This window comes from Natator depressus, chromosome 3 (genome assembly GCF_965152275.1).
Source record: "Natator depressus isolate rNatDep1 chromosome 3, rNatDep2.hap1, whole genome shotgun sequence".
In the NCBI taxonomy this organism is placed as follows: Eukaryota; Metazoa; Chordata; order Testudines; family Cheloniidae; genus Natator; species Natator depressus.
In genome coordinates, this window is record NC_134236.1 from 85065582 (window position 1) to 85083490 (window position 17909).

Consider the following 17909-nt stretch of genomic DNA (forward strand, 5'->3'; position numbering starts at 1 on the left):
TACTACTACAAATATACCAGACTTGGGGCCACGTTTTCTGAAGACCGCAACCTGGTCTTGTGTGCATGTATTTCATGTGAAAAGTTTGTTCTTTTAAGATGCCTTCACAAGCGTGTCATATAGGCTTCTAATTACATGATCTTTGTAGAATCACTGAAATGTAGGACTGAAAGGAACCTCGATAGGTCAGGGGTGGCCAACCTGTGGCTCTGGAGCCGCATGCAGCTCTTCAAAAGTTAATATGCGACTCCTTATATAGGTGCTGACTCCGGGGCTGGAGCTACAGGTACCAACTTTCCACTGCTCAACCCCAGGCCCTGCCCCCACTCCACCCCTTACCCAAAGGCCCCCGCCTTTTCCTGCCCCCTCCCTTGAGCCTGCTGCACCCTTGCTCCTCCCTCCTCCATCCCAGAGCCTCCTGTACACTACGAAACAGCTGATTGCAGCGGGCAGGAGGCACAGGGAGGGAGGGGGAGGTGCTGATCGGCCGGACTGCCGGCGGGCAGAAGGTGCTGGAGTTGGTGCGGGGAGGGGCTGATGATGTATTACTGTGACTCTTTGGCAATGTACATTGGTAAATTCTGTCTCCTTCTCAGGCTCAGATTGGCCACCCCTGCGATAGGTCATCCAATCCAGTCCCCTGCACTGAGGCACAAGTAAGTATTATCTAGACCATTTGTGAGAGGTGTTTATCTACTCTGTTCTTATAAATCTTTAATGACAGAGATTCCACAACCTTCCCAGGTAATTTGTTCCAGTGCTTAACTACCCTGACAATTAGGAAGTTTTTCATAATATCTAACCTAGATCTCCCTTGCAGCAATTTAAACCCCTTACTTCTTGTCCTATCCACAGTGGTTAAGGAGAACAATTTATCTCCCTCCTTTTTATAACAACCTTTTATGTATTTGAAGACTGTTCTGTCCCCCTCAATCTGCTCTTCTCCAAACTAAACAAACCAAGTTTTTTCAATCTTTCCTTGTAGATCATGTTTTCTAGACCCATAATCATTTTTGTTGCTCTCCTTTGGACTTTCTTTAATTTGTCCATGTTTCTCAAAGTGTTGCACCCAGAACTGGACGTAATACTCCAGTTGAGGCCTTATCAGTCCTGAGTAGAGTGGAAGAATTACTTCTCTTATCTTGCTTACAACATTCCTGCTAATACATTCCAGAATGATGTTTGCTTTTTTACAATAGTATTACATTGTTGACTCATATTTAATTTGTGATCCACTTTAACTCCCAGATCTTTGTCTTCAGTACTCCTCCTAGGCAGTCATTTCCCATTTTGTTATTTGTGCAATCGATTATTCCTTCCTAAGTATTGTACTTCACATTTGTCCCTAGGGAATTTCATCCTATTTACTTCAGATCATTTCTCCAGTTTGTCAAGATATTTTGAATTCTAAGGCTGTGCTCCAACCCTTGAAACCCTTCCCAGTTTGGTATCATCTGCAAACTTTATAAAAGTGTACTCTCTATGCTATTATCAAAATCATTTATGAAGATATTGAATAGGACCTGACTACAAACAGATCCCTGTGGGACCACACTCAATATACCCTTCCAGCTTGACTGTGAACCATTGATAACTACTCTTGGAGTACACTTTTCCAACCAGTTGTGCACTCATTTCATAGTATAGTATAGTATAGTTCATCTGGGCTATATTTCTCTAGTTTCTCATGTAAGGCTGTGTCTACACTACAAAGTTAAGTCGACTTCATGTAAATCGACATAGAGCCTCCAATTTAAGCAAGTCGATCTTGCATGTCCACACTATGCTCATTGTGTCAGCAGAGTGCATCCTCACTAGCAGGGCTTGCATTGACACGTGGAGCACTGCACTGTGGGTAGCTATCCCACAGTGCACAAAGCCGAGTGGAATTTTGGTTTGGGCTTGCAATGCCTTATGGGACCAAAACACTGGCACGGGTGGTTATGGGAACATGGCATTAGCCTCCCATGATGCACTCTGAAATCAATGGCAAACAAACCAAGTCTTTTTCGCATCTTTTTTCATAAGCCTGGGTTACCCGCACGGACACCATAGCATAGACTCTGCTCAGTTGTACACTGTTGTTGTGAGCATTAAAAACATCTCGTGCCTTATCCTGCAGTATTTACACAGCCAATACAGGAGCCGCCGCATGGAACAATGTAGTGCCACTCAAGCAGCCCTGCTGGAAGACACAGAGTGGAGCAATTCGCAGTTGCTGGAGACAGTCATGCACCACCTTGACACGATTGAGTGCCATTTCTGGGCCTAGGAATCAAGCGCTGACCGGTGGGACTGCATCGTTATGCAGCTATGGGATGATGAGCACTGGCTGCAGAACTTTCGATTGTGTAAGGCCACTATCCAGGAACTGTGTGAAGAGCCTTCCCCAGCCATGAAGCACAGCATTACTAAAATGAGAGCTGCTCTGACAGTGGAGAAGCAAGTTGCAATAGCTCTGTGGACGCTTGCAATGCCACACTGCTGCCGGTCAGTGGAGCATCAATTTGGAGTGGGTAAATCTACCATGGGATCTGTCGTGATTCAAGTTTGCAGGGCCATCAAAAGACTTCTGCTAAGGAGGGTAGTGACTCTGGGCAACGTGCAGGACATAGTGGATGATTTTGCCATGATGGGGTTCCCTAACTGCAGTGGGGAGATAGAACGCATATCCCTATCTTGGCACCAGACCATCTTGCCAAAGAGTACATAAACCAAAAGGGGTACTTCTCAATGGTGTTGCAAGTGCTGGTGGATCACAGGGGCCGTTTTACCAACATCAACGTGGGATGGTCAGGAAAGGTGCATGACGCAGACATCTTTAGAAACACAGGTCTTTTCAGAAAGCTGCAAGCAGGGACTGTCTTTCCAGACTGCAAAATAACCATTGGTGATGTTGAAATCCCAATCGTGATCGTGGGAGACCCAGCTTATCTAGGGTATCAGATATTACTCTACAAAAGAACCTATTCAGCAAAAAGAGAATTTGCTAATTTATTTGATTCCTACAGAACTGTAATCATTGCTAAATCTTTATTCTTAAACTGTAGGTGTTGAGTAACTCCATTGTAGTGACTAGGAGTTATTCATATCCTGCAGGCAAAGAACTGGGTTCCTAGTGGTGAACAAATGGTTACTAACCTTCCGTAACTGTTGTTCTCCGAAATGTGTAATCTAGGACCAAACATTGAGGAAGTGGGAAAGGTAGTTTACAAACATGGGGAGATGGAACCGGGCATCTCCTGGTAGTTTACAAAGGTTTATAAAGGTAGTTTACAAACATGGGCAGATGGAAACCACAGAGGCAATAGTCCTAGCAGCAGAGTCTGGCGCGTCCAGTGCAGCCTGTAGTGAAGTTCTTGCTACAGACTTCCCCTCATCAACTAAAGAGAACTCCTGTCTAGCACCCTCCAGCAACATGTCCCTAAACTTTAACATGGAGTCCCAAACATTACAATCACAACGTCCCAAAGAGTTAGTTGGTTGGCAATTCTGATTTGCAGGATAAATAGAATAAACTTTTCTACCAAATAAATCTAAGTTCTTTTGCATCATTTGATTTGGGAATTGCTGCCTGTTGTCCCTGTCGTTCCCATTCATTGGCTGCTGGCACCACCAGAGAGCCTGGGGGTGGGGATGAAAGTATAGATATTCAACCCCTTGGGAGGGTACATAATATTTACATTCAGCCCTGTTTGAAGTGGGAGGAAGGGATGAAGGGATCTTCCAGAAAGATTAATGGGCTTCATAATTGCCTCTTTAATAGATAAGGACACCTGCGAAGGCCCTGTGGTGGCCAAAATATCAGTAAAGTGGTCTGAGGACTTCTTAACCTCCTCTACCTGGATCCCCAAACTTACCTTTTTCCATAGCTGTTGGTGAGTTTTATAATCATCAGGATGAGGTGAGATGCCTCCCAAGGAAATTGCCTCATCCAAAGAGGAGAATGAAGAAGCCAGCACAAGCTGAGGCTGCACCTCCTCCACTAGCTGTCCAGCAGAATCCTCCTGAACTGCCTCTTGCTGCTTGGATCTGGGCCTGGTGCCAGGCTCAGGAACAGGCAGCACCTGGTGAGTAGATTCCCCACACCTTTTCAAGGACACAGAGCAGGAACACCTGGTGTATGACCTAGAAACCAAGGGGGGTCCCCCGAGGTTCCAAAAAGACCACTGCAGGACCAGTAGTGCGCCCCCATGACTCCCCGGCCACATACCTGATCCTTTTCCAGCTGGAGGATCCCAAGACACCCCAGGCATCTCAGTGGAGAGTAATGAGACCAGCTCCGATGGATGGAAAATATAGGAGCCAATCTTCGATTCAGAAGTGAATGAATCCCTCTACTGACCAAGGGGTGAGGGTGGGGGGACTGTCCCCACTCTAAGGCAATGGAGTTTGTTGCAGAACTGAGTGCTGCACCAATGATACTGGTGTCCCTTTGTCTGCTGGTACCAAGAGCGCAGTCTCCTGCACTCCCAGGGATACTGGTACTGATAGGCTCAAAACATCTCTCGCTGCCACAAAAATCTCCAGTGTGGTCCACACCGAGAAGGTCCCAGAATGCTGAGGTACTACAGATGTAGAAGATGCCCCCTCAGGCCTCAGACTTGACAGTACTTTCCTGGGTGCAAGAGTCAATGGTATAAGTTTCTGTGCTACCAATGAAGAGGAGTGCTTGGGTTTCAGTTGCACTCTACTTATCCCCATGCTTAGACAATGACCTTTCTCTCTCGGTGGTGCTGGTGACCTTCCTCTCTCGGTGGTTTGTTTAGAGGTCTTAGGCCACTTCTTAGGCACTGGGGAGGGAAAATGGTGCCAGGCACATTCCTAACTTATGTCGAAGTACTCAGTGCTGAGTCTGAATGGCTGGGCTCTGATGGAGGTCTCAGGGCCTCCACCATAAGCAAAATCTTTAGGCTGGCTTCTCTGTTTTAGGCATAGAGCGAGACATGGAATTTGCAAATTTGGCAACAATCTTGAATGTGAGCTTCCCCAAAACACTTCAAGCAGCTTGAGTGAGAGTTACTCACAGGCATCAGCCTAGCGCAAGAGATGCAGGGTTTGAAGCCAGGTGACCCAGGCATCCGTGGGTACCCAGAAATGGAAACCCCAAAAATGGGGACCAAAAAAGAAACTAATTCGATCTACACTATTAACTAAATACTAATCAATAAAAAAACCAGAAAACTACAATAAATTTACAATGAGCACACTGAGAGCACTTGCTAATGCAAGCTAAGCAATTCCAATGACCATTATGGGTGCTAAGAAGGGACTGAGTGGGCTTGGGGTTAGCTGGGCCTTTATACTCCAGCATGCAGTGGCCCACAGCAGCAGGGTGATTTTTGTGCAGCCCTGCACTGCTTTGAGGTTCCTTGGTATTATAAAGTTAGTCAAAAAATTTAATGTTAACTTTTTAATTGTAAGAAACACATAAAAAAAATGATAAGACGTCAAGACGTGTGACAGTATTATTGTGCGTTTAGCTTTTAAAGTTTTAAACCAATATCCTAACCACTCAGGCAAATGTGAGAACATGACAGACACTAATAATGTTTTCAATACCATCATGATTTATCAATGTGGTTTTATACGTAACAGACACTTTCACATGAGTTGAGCATGTGAAAGACCTCCATACCATTGCTGTTTATAAGTCTCATATCGGAAGAGTTAAGGAAGATATGAAAAGCTGACTGACATTTGTTTGCAGAGACAAAGTAGGTATCTCAAACTCTATCTGTGGCTCAGAAAGAAAACCTATGAGATACATGGAATCCTAGGCACTAAAGCAGAGTGACAGAGAATTAGCACCAAATATTCTTTATCGTGAGTCCAAACTAGGGTAATCTTTTTGTTTTGAAAAGGCAGATCAGGGGGACAAGAAGCCACTCACACACTACAAAAGGTACAAATCATTCAGCAAACTCTGCAGCTCTTTACATTTAAAAACACCAGTTACAAATCCAGGAATCAGAGTAGCAGCCGTGTTAGTCTGTATTCGCAAAAAGAAAAGGAGTACTTGTGGCACCTTAGAGACTAACAAATTTATCTGAGCATAAGCTTTCGTGAGCATCCGATGAAGTGAGCTGTAGCTCACGAAAGCTTATGCTCAAATAAATTTGTTAGTCTCTAAGGTGCCACAAGTCCTCCTGTTCTTTTTGCAAATCCAGGAATGCTTTAAATAGACTGCAATAGAAATCTTTTAAAGCTCATTTTATAGTAGTTACATATATCTGCAAGACAGCATAGAAATTCGTAAAAGAAACACTGTTTACCTTTCCTTTAGCTACTGCTGACCACTAATATAAAAAAATCATTTAGGCTGAACGGATTTGGACAGGTTTGTATATCTCAATGTACACGGTTACTTAGAGGGCCTAGGGGTTTATTTTAACTACCTGGCTTACTTCTAAACCACTGGGCTATTCAGTTACGTCATCCTTTATGTAAGTACCAAAACCAGTACTTCCAGGGGTTATAAATTCAGATAAGGCCAGAAGGAACCACTGTGATCATCTAGCCTGAACTTCTGTATAACACAGGTCATCACAGCTCCCCAAAGTGACTGTCAATATAGTGAAGTAGTGGATTTTACTGCAAACCATGCATTGTGATTAGTATTGGGGCTATTTATTAAGAAAGGGCAGGGTCATGTTGGGTTATGTTAATCCTACTTCACTTGGAACAGAGCATTATTGCACAAAAATGTCTCCCACTTTGAAAAGTTTTTGCCTAATGTCTATTTTCAGTCAGTTGCATCGTTTCTTCATATAATTTATATAGCAGTGTGAGACAATTATCCCATGCAGTGTTTTGATCCAGTGATATCACCTCATAACATAACTTTATTTGTGTATAAGTCACATAAATCATTGTCTTTTGTTAGCATCTGGGTAGTTTTTTTACAGGAAATTGTTTGGGAGATGAACAGAATTTGGAGGTAATGTCTCCATGGCTATGCTAAAATAATAATAGTTATTTCCTGGATTTTAACAAATATGCAAGCAAAAAGGATGATCTCTGCTCTTGTGATTGGTTGCCATTTAGTCACTAAAAATGTAAAGGAGATTTGAGGCAGAGATTAGGAAAAAAACATTTGTGATTTTCAAGTGCATCTCGATTATAGATAATGAGTGGTTTAGCAGTAATTTGAGTACCTCTGAAAATGGCAATATACTCTGATCTTCAAGTTACTTGGTAATTGCTTTCATCACATATTACACATGAAAAAATCCATGGTTTTTGCAGTTGATGAAGCCTTTTAAAAACTTCTAGTGTGCTTTCTTCTGTAAAAAGAAGCAGGGTACTTTTTATGAGTTACTTAAATCAAGTTCTTAAGAAACTTTCCATGATTCTTTCATAGGCTTGTAAACCTCCAAAGGTGGGGTCAATATAGCTTTCACTTCAGTAAACCAGGAAACAAGAAAACCCATTCTGAACTTAGGCATGGGAATGTCACCATTAATTTTATTATGCTCACCAATCACATTCTGAACCAGGTCTGAACTAAAAGTTAATCTTGGTCACAAATCTGAGAGAAATAAGCTACATAGTGTAAATTCAAACCTTAATTTGTGTTGCAGCTCTGTCTTCTGTGTGACTCCTCCACACAATGCTGTACTACACTAAGTCTAATCACAGGTGTCACTTTGGGTCAAGCTTATAATATTTTAAAATGGAATAAGTAAATAATGGAAAAAGAGAATCAACTGTGTTGTTATTCTGAATTATCAATTCTGAATTCTGCTATTTATTTCATTCATATAAAAAGATGGTTATCTGCCTTTCGTAACTGTTGTTCTTCGAGATGTGTTGCCGCATGCATGATTGTTGGAAGTTTTTACCCTAGCGGTACCCGTCGAGTTGGCTGTGGAGCCCCCTGGAGGGGCGCCTTTGTGGTGGTGTATAATAGGTCCCTGCCGACCCACCGCCTGCTCAGTTCCTTCTTGCTGGAATACTCCGACAGAGGGGAGGTGGGCGGGATTTGGAATGGACATGAGCAACACATTTTGAAGAACAACAGTTACAAAAGGTAGGTAACTGTCTTGTCTTCTTCAAGTGATTGCTCATGTGCATTCCAATAGGTGACTCCCAAGCAGTTTCGATGGAGGAGGGGTCGGAGTTCATCGAGTTGCTGATTGCAGTACTGCCCTGCCAAAGGCCGCACTGCCCCTCGCCTGTTGAGTGATGGCATAGTGCGACGTGAAGGTGTGGGTGGAAGACCATGTTGCTGCATTGCATATGTCCTAATGGGGACTTGTGAGAGGAACGCAGCGGAAGAGGCCTGCGCTCTTGTGGAGTGTGCCATCAACACTGGGGCTGGGATCTTAGCCAGGTCATAGCATGTTCTGATGCATGGGAAGAGGAGGCTGGGGGCTGTGCTATCATGGCAATTAAGTCCCGCACAGCCTCAAAAGTGTCTGGTGTGGAGGGGAGGTCCAGGTCCTCCTCCAACATTTACCAGAATGGAGAGTCCACCGACACCAGACTCGATGGACCTCCACTTCGAGGCTGGAGTCGACAGTGCTGGGACTGACAGACCAGCGTTCTGGTGTCCCAAAGTGGGATGCAACACTCTGAAGTCCTGTCCACCCTTCTTGGTGGGGGAGCAGCCCCCTTCTGCCTTCTTTTTCTTATGGGGCACCGGGGATTGTGATCGGTGCCACACCGATGAGCCAGCCTTCACTTCAGGGGAACGGTGCTAATGCTCCTTATGTGAGTCCTGCCTCGGTGCCCAGATGTCCCGCACCGAGGCTGGTGCGCTGTGCACCGAGGCTGCCGGTGCCAGCTCTTGAGAGGGTTGGGGCTGGAGAGCGGACTCCATTAAGAGGAGCTTGAGGCGGTAGTCTCTCTCTCTCTCTTAGTTCTGGGCTTGAAGCCTCTGCAGATGGTACATTTGTCTTGCAAATGACCCTCTCCCAGGCACTTCAGACAAGCGGCGTGTGGATCCCCTCTGGGCATAGGCTTACCACACCTATTACACAGCTTGAACCCCTGGGGCCGCGGCATGCCCCAGCGATGGGGAAAGATATCGGGAGGGGGAACCCCCCAACTTAAATGTACTAACAAACTGACTAACTGACTAAGATAGTGAAGGATAACAACTAAATACAGGGGAAACCACAAGGAAGCACTTGCTAAAGCAAGAGACCAGTTGCTCCAATGACCGTCAATGGTGGTAAGAAGAAAAGGAGTACTTGTGGCACCTTAGAGACTAACCAATTTATTTGAGCATAAGCTTTCGTGAGCTACAGCTCACTTCATCGGATGCATTCACGAAAGCTTATGCTCAAATAAATTGGTTAGTCTCTAAGGTGCCACAAGTACTCCTTTTCTTTTTGCGAATACAGACTAACACGGCTGTTACTCTGAAATGGTGGTAAGAAGGAACTGAGCAGGCGGCAGGGACCTATATATACCACCACAAAGGCGCCACTCTAGGCGGCGGCTCAGCTGACCCGACGGATACCGCTAGGGTAAAAACTTCCGACGATCATGCATGCAGCACGTTCAAACACACCTATTGGAATGGACATGAGCAATCACTTGAAGAAGAATAGGGCCCTACCAAATTCATGGCCATAAAAAATGCATCACTGACTGTGAAATCTGGTCTTTTGTGTGCTATTACACCATACTATGCAGATTTCACGGGGGAGACCAGTGTTTCTCAAATTGGGGATCCTGACCCCAAATAGAGTTGCAGGGGGGATCACAAGGTTATTTGGGGGGAGGGCGGGTCGTCACGATAAGGTCACCCTTAACTGTGCACTGCCTTCAGAGCTGGATAGCCGGAGTGTGGCGGCTGCTGACTGAGGGCCCAGCTCTGCAGGCAGCAGCACAGAAATAAGGGTGGCAATACTGTACCATAGCATGCCATTGTTACTTCTACTTCCCTCCCTCCCCTGCCCTCCCCATACTCCTTTTTGGGTCAGGACCCCTACAATTACAACACCATGAAATTTCAGATTTAAATAGCTGAAATCATGAAATTTATGATTTTTAAAATCCCCTGACTATGAAATTGACCAAAATGGACCGTGAATTTGCTAGGGCCCTAAATATAAAAGTTGACAAAGTATAGCTAAATTTTCTGTGAATAATAATCAGGATGCAACACCTATTGGCACCAAGTGCTTTCTTACATCTTGAGCATGCAGGTTTTTGGGTTTTTTTTGTTTTTTTGTTTTTTTTTCAAATCCAGCATATCCCTATTCTTAATCATTAATTTATGTACATCCTTCATGCTAGACAAGGTGTTGAACTCTTCAAGTGAGGTTACAGATGCTCTTTTATTGGTGCAGCCAAAATCCCAGTGCTTGAATACAAGATGTTGGGAAGCCATGGCACTACCAATATTGACAATGCCTCAATGGGGCTATGGCTGAGTGTAGACAAAGTCCTGCCCCATTCCACAGCAGTTGGGAGCACACACTGAACTCTTTTACAGTGCCACTAGGTGGAGACCACTGGTCTTCTTTCGTACACCCTTTGAAGAACCTTGCTGGATTATAGGTAACAGGGTACAAATCCTTGAAACAGAAGGTCATTTTAAAGGAGTGAGGACTAGTGACTTTGACATGAGTTTGGAGTATCAATGAGAAGAGAACCAATGTAGTGCAACCACAATTATTCATGCTCACTCCTTGAACATTTTCTTCGATGCTCTAAGCTATGAAAGAAATGGTGGGGGAAGGACACAGAACAAGAAATGACAAGGAAGACAACAGTGCTGCTGGATATTGCCACCTTTACCAGAATAGACTGTCAATCAGGGTGGAATATGAGAAACCTTGAGCTTCACTTGACTAGCTATAAAATGCTCCTCTACACAAGAGGAACAAAGTGACCCTGCCACCGTGGCCTACAAGAGACCAATATAGTGTCACAGCAGATCTCACTCCCATGGACTCATAAGCCGTTTTGGCCATGAGAAAACAGAAGATGCTGAACCCACTACTGAAAAGCATCTGACCTCCTTATGTGGTTTGCTTCAGATGACAGAATTCAATGGACCAGTACAGCATCCTAACTCACTTACTTCATTCTCCATCAACTAGGGGTTCCTGTGGGATAGCAGAATACATGGGGCTGAAAGCTGCAGATCAAGTGTGCTGCTGAGCACAATAATGGAGATTTGTAGCCAGTCCTCCAGCCACATTAGCAGGTCAGGACCTCCTACTAGCAGACCAAACATGCAAGGCACAATAACAGGGACAAGTGATTTGCAGCCATTAGAAAGCCAGATTCTTTATTGCTTTGAGCCCTCTGTAGATTGGTTAACGGGAACTGCCTAAAAGCTGCTGAGGCACTGTTCCCTTTGAAGAGCTGTCCTGACTGAAAAAGTGTAAAAAAAATTAAAATTCTAAAATGAATAAAATATTCCCAGAACTCAGTCCTCAAAGTTGACTAGGAGATATTCCAGACCAGCAAGAAGGTTGCTTCTATCTGCTACAGATGGGAAAAAACTAAAGAGGGACATCCAGGAAGTTCCTAATATATGAAGGCTTCATAAAAAAATAACAAACAGCCAAAATATTCAGCTCAGTGCTCAGTAATTATATTATTAACTTCTCAAGACAAAACTACTCTTCAGAATGGTACCATAAGAGGTGCAAGTCAGCAAAATCCACAGGTCCAGTAAAGTTAGAAGTTTTGGCATATCATCTTGATGAAATTCTACTGTAGACATTATCTGTAGATAGGACATTTTTCAGTTGCGGCATGGTTTTAAACTCAGGAGACCCAGGGCTTAGTGTAGTTAAAGTACTGTTGTTCCTGCTCTAAAGCACAAACCATTGGCAAGCTGTCTCAACCTTTAGTGTGGACAGGTCAATAGTGGCTATATGTATTCATTTTCAACTTACTATCTTACAGTGCCCAAAACTATTTTACACACTTTACAGTATGCATAAATTGCCCCTCCCTCCAATTGCTTACAAATCTAATTTCACAAATGAGAGAGACAACAAAGCAGTGAAGTGTAGATGTAAGGACAAAGGAAAGGCCATAGCAATTACAAAGTTACTCAGCAAAGACACATGCATTGTATCGTTGACATTTTTTTGTCAGTAGCTTTCCTAAATATGTAAACATAAAAAATGTCTCTTTGTGGCCAAATCACTAGAAATTGGTCTGAAGAAGTGGAGGGTGGCAGCTTAGCAAACCAGTTTGGGAAGGAACCCCTCACTATGCAGGCCAAAAACAACTGCTAAATACAACTTGCCACATCATATGCACTTATGAACTTACCAACAAATAAAGTTTCAACTCTCAGAAAAAGGTACAGAAGAAAAATTCTTATTCTTGCAGAGAACCAGCCATGTGGGGGAGAGAGGCTCTAAAGCTATTATATGCTTTCCTCAACAAAGTCTTATGTCTCAAAGTTCTCCACCCAGCCTTTTAATTGCTCCACAGCCTCAATTGTATACTGGTTCTGGTCCAAAAATGTATCAACTTCTGTTGTAGTTCCAGAAAGGTAATTATTTTTATCAGACATAATTCCCTAAATTGAGAACAGATCTTGTTTTTAATGTAGGTATTACCTAATATTGTTACAAATTACATGTGATTCCTAAAACAAAGATTAGACAAAATATTCTAATGTTCTTTTCTTTGTGTAATTTGATAGGACTTTGGGTTTAGTCAATATCACTACTTCCCCTGCATAATCAATCAGTGAGTTTCTCCTTTTCATGTGGGTGTTTTACACAGCTATAAGGGATTTATTTATTTATTTTTTTTAGATAGGAATGTGTAACTGTAAAACAAAATTTTGCTGGACTACTCAATAGCAGGTGTAGTACCTGAGGCTGCTTTTAATTCATTTTTTGAAATGGACTAGACTTCCAGCTGGCAACGTTACTTTCAGGATTTCAAAATCATCTTTCTCAAAATGAGTCAAAAGTTGTTAAGTCAATAAGGGGTACATTATTAACACAATTTCCATTAGTGGCTCTCCTCTTATTTTCTTAAGGAGTAATAACCACAATTTTCCATCTTACTGGTTCTGGGGGATTCACTAAACCAAATGATTCAAGCTAGCATTTGGTAAAAATTCAACATTTTTGGTGCTGAACACCTATAGGCTGTCAGTTCTCCTTATTTGTGATTTTTATTTTTATTAAAAATATCCTCACTTTAGGATCCCCATCCCTTCAAGGGACAATTTTAGGAACAAAAAGATGCTTTCCACCAAACTCATTCTAGCACTGAGAGTCTCACGGCTTGCCTGTACAGAGACTTAGTGCGTGACAAGCTGGAGAGTGAATCTACCCTGCACTAGCCTGCTGTGCACTAAGTAGTTATGTGGACCCTCCTGCCATGCACTAAAAGTTCTGTAATGAACAGATTCATTATTAGAAGTGATGATTTTGGATAACATCTGTTCACCAGGATCACTTGAAATCCTGAGGGGAAATATGCATTCAGCTTCTGTAGAAAAGCAGCTCCAGACTGCTAGTTATTGGGTTCTGCTTATTTTGGGGCTTTTTTTTTCTTCTTCTCTATCTCAGTTCCCAAAAGGGTCTAAGGGCTTGATCCAAAGTCCTTTGAAGTCACTGAAAAGATTCCCATGGGCGTTTGGATCAGTTCCTTAGTTCTTATCATCTTAAAATCCTTAGATTCAGCATGGAGTCTACTTAAACAGCAGTCTCAGAAGGAATACAGACCTATAAATACAAAGGGAACCAGGAAGGGAAGGAAAAAATAATAGAGTTACATAGCAAGGTACAAAAGGTTAATTAAACAAAATATATATATCCATTGTAATAGAAATCCAGCACAAGTAAACCCTACAGAAAGAAACAAATTATGGCACATAAAGTCTAACATAGAAATTAGAAGTCCTAAAAGATATTTTAAAAGAGCAATTAACCAAAGACTATGAAGAAATAAAATATTATTTAATGATATCAGAAGCAAGAAGCCACCCTGGGGCAGAATTAGTGGGTCTGCTGGACTACCAGGGAACAATTAAGGAATTAAGGAAATTGCTTAGAAGCTAAACGATTTCTTTGCATCAGACATCACCACAAAGGATGGTGAGAAGATATCTATTCTTTTCAAGTAATAAAGATGTGGCAGTGTCAGAGTGCAGTTTGTCAGAAGAGGTGGTGCTAGAACAGACTGAGGAATAAAACAAAAAGAACTCACCAGGACTGAATGGTATTCATCCAAAAATTCTGAAGAAATTTAAGAAAGAAATGAGCTGCTAACAAGGACTAGACATTATATGGATAGCAAGAATATGCATAATCACATTGGATAGGATTAAATTATGGATCTGCTGATTGGAACTCCAAAATTAAGGTTGAGTTGAGTTTTGCATATAAAGGATATAATCTGTCATGCTTCAGAGCATAAAATAACCAAAGATTAGAAAGGCTGACAGGTTTTTCTATAATTGTCCAATATGGGGTTTCTTGCATCGTCCTCTGAAACATCTGATATTGAATAGCATCAGAAATATGATACTGTATTAGAGGGACTGCTGGTGTGATTCAGTGTGGCACTTCCTGTATCCTTATATTATACAATTCCAAGAAAACTGGCTACAGAAATGTTACAGTTTTTTTTAAAAAAGGTCTCAAGTGAGGTTTCTGCTAAATAGATTCTCTCAAGCTGCAGTACAGCCTCATCCTGTGGAGCTTTTAAAATGAGCTTTTAAAATAGTACATATTTTCAGTTTCTCTGACATTTTAAAAAATCTGAAATCTATGAAAAGCATCTCCTGACAAACCTATTAGGAACTAAGACTGGCAACGGGCTTATGTAGCTCTGCGTCCTGATTTCATTCAACCTATTTTTTTATTTAACGTCTAAGATAAAGGGGAAGCATATAGGTGTTTCACCTTAATCCCTGAAGCTTTGTGTGTTAATGTCTAATTTATTGAATTAGAAGCAGTCTGTCACAGGATTACTAATTACATTTGTTACTTTCAAAAATGGTAATACAGTGGATGGAAAGAAAGGAAACAATGATGATATTAAAACCTGGAAGAAATTATAATAAATCTTAAAATATACAGAGTAATCTAAAGTGATGATCAAACAAGAGTGCAGATGTTTTATAGGTTGTACAGTATAATTTCTATGGCAACACAGAATCATAGAAATGTAGGGCAGGAAAGGACCACAAGAGGTCATCAAGTCCAGCCCCCACATTGAGGCAGGACCTAAACCTAGACCATCCCTGACAGGTGTTTGTCCAACCTGTTCTTAAAAATCTCTAATGACAGGATTCCACAACCTCCCTTGGAAGCCTATTCCAGGATTTAACTACCCATATAGTTAGAAACTTCTTCCTAATGTCTAATCTAAATCTCCCTTGCTACAGATTAAGCCAATTAATTCTTGTCCTACCTTCAGTGGGCATAGAGAACAACTGATCACCATCCTCTTTTTAAAAGCCTTTAACTTATTTGAAGACTTATCAGCTTCCCCCTCAATCTTCCTTTTTCAAGACTAAACATGCCTAATTATTTTTTAACCTTTGTTCATAGGTCAGGTTTTCTAAACCATTTATTATTTTTGTTACCCTCCTCTAGACTCTCTCTAAATTGCCCACTTCCTTTCTGAAGTGTGATGCCCCAAACTGGACACAGTAGTCGAGCATCCTCACCAGTGCTGAGTAGAACGGGTCAGTTATCTCCAGTGTCTTGCATATGACACCCCTCTTAATCTGCCCCAGAATGATGGTAGCCTTTTTCACAACTACATCACATTGTTGGATTAATTTGTGATCCACTATAAACCCCAGAACCTTTTTCATTAGTAGTACTGCCTAGCTAGTTAATCCCCGTTTTGTAGTTGTGCATTTGATTTTTCCTTCCTAAGTGCAGAACTTTGCTCTTGTCTTCCTTGGATTTCATCTTGTTGATTTCAGACCAATTCTCTAATTTGTCATGGTCATTTTGAATTCTAAGTCTGCCCTTCAAAGCGTTTATAGCTGTCCCACTCAGCTTGGCATCCTCTTCAAATTTCATAAGCATACTCAACACTCCATTATCCAAGTCGTTAATAAAAATATTGAATGGTAACAGACCCAGACAGAATCCTGCAGGACCTTGGGTGGCAGATAGCATTTGTGCAAAATCAGGACGGGGGTGGGGGATAATAGGCACCTATATCAGAGAAAGCCCCGAATATCAAGACCGTCCCTATAAAATTGGGATACCTGGTCAACCTAGTGGGACCCCACTAAATACATCTTTTGAGTTTGACAGCAAACCATTGATAACTATCATCTTTCAACCAGTTATGGCTCCTCTTTAATTTCATCTAGACCACATTTCCCTAGTTTTGCTTATGATAATGTCACGTGGGACTATGACAGAAGCCTTAGATGTCTATAGCTTCTCTCCATCCACTAGGCCAATAATCCTGTCAAAGAAGGAAACTAGACTGGTTTGGCATGATTTGTTCTTGACAAATCCATGCTGCTATTAGTTATCACCCTATTATCCTCTAGGTGCTTACAAATGCTTAATAATTTGTTCCAGTATTTTTCCAGGTATCCAAGTTAGGCTGATTGTTTTATAATTCCCCAGGTCCTCGTTGCTCCCCTTTTTAAAGACAGGTACTATGTTTGCCCTTCTCCAGTCCTCTAGGTCCTCACCAGTACTCCATGAGTTCCTGAAATAATTGCTAATGGTTCCAGGATTGCTTCAGCTAGCACCCTTAAGTAATTTAGGATGAACTTCATCAGGCCTTGCCGACTTGAATACATCTAACATACCTGAACATTCTTTAACCTATTCTTTCCCTATTTTAGCTTGCGTTCCTTCCCCCTTGTTGTTAATCTTAGCTGAGTATCTGGTCACCATTAACCTTGAAGACTGAACGAAGTGTGTTAGACATTATGGACCAGACTCCAATTTTGAATCCACAATTTTGCCGTTACAATTAACTGCATGCAAAAGTAACAAAATTTAGATGTCACGCTCTGTAATCAAAACAGATAGGTGCTGAAATGTTCTCATTAATTGTGGGCATATAACTGGGGGCTAAGTAGAGACCACTTAAAAACCTTAATAATATAGCTCAGAATCAATATGGTACAATAAACCATATTGTGAAAACATATCATAGTGAAAACAATAGTGATCATAGTGAAAACAAACTTCTTAAATGCAAAAAGAATTTTTTCACCTTAAAGGATTTTGCTCAAATTTCCAACAAAAACTCACCAGTGGGCAGAAACACTGAAGGCTTCTACCTCAGAAGTTAATATTTCAAAGCTATGTATGTATGAAAACAGGAAGTTACAATGGAAACTTTTTGCCTTTTTAATTACAGCATTCAGCACAAAAAAATACTGTAATACACCTAAACACTTATATTCACTTCTCTGAAAACACAGCACATCTAGGCACCCAGTATAGAGCAGTGTGCACAATGATGTAATTTTGCTACAACACATGTTCAACAAGTGCCAGGATGTTTAAACAGCTCTTTCCATAAAAGCATTAGTCAGCATATGAAAAGTTTAAAAATTGATAGATAAACTTGATTTTAAAGCAGAGTTCATTTTCAGGTATCTGAGCTGTTAACAGTAAAAATGTAATGTTAAAAACATTACAAATTTGAGTTTTGACCCGATGGTGTTATTTTAGCTACCATAGTGGATCACCTGTCTAACCGATCTTGGGGCAGAACTTACCTAAAGTGCTACCTTTTGGACTTTTTAAATTCCTATTGAAGTGGCAAAGGGATCTCTCCATCAGATGGGGAGATTAGAGAAGAATGGAAGTAGAGAGCTGGATTTCTCATGTGGCATATGGTCACTGTATACAAAGAGCAGCTCAGTTAAAAGAAAGGTAAGCCTGACTGGCAGTTGTGAAAGAAACACCGAGGTTGCATCTACACAGGAAAATTAGATACACACTTTCTAACAATGGTGCAGCTAC

General features: G+C 41.7%; 1 protein-coding gene across 4 annotated transcripts in view; it reads right to left on the reverse strand.

Annotated features, from left to right (window-relative positions):
* The window catches only part of WASF1 (WASP family member 1), a 168642-nt gene that overhangs the window by 33818 nt on the left and 116915 nt on the right, over nt 1-17909 (reverse strand). The window lies entirely within an intron of this gene.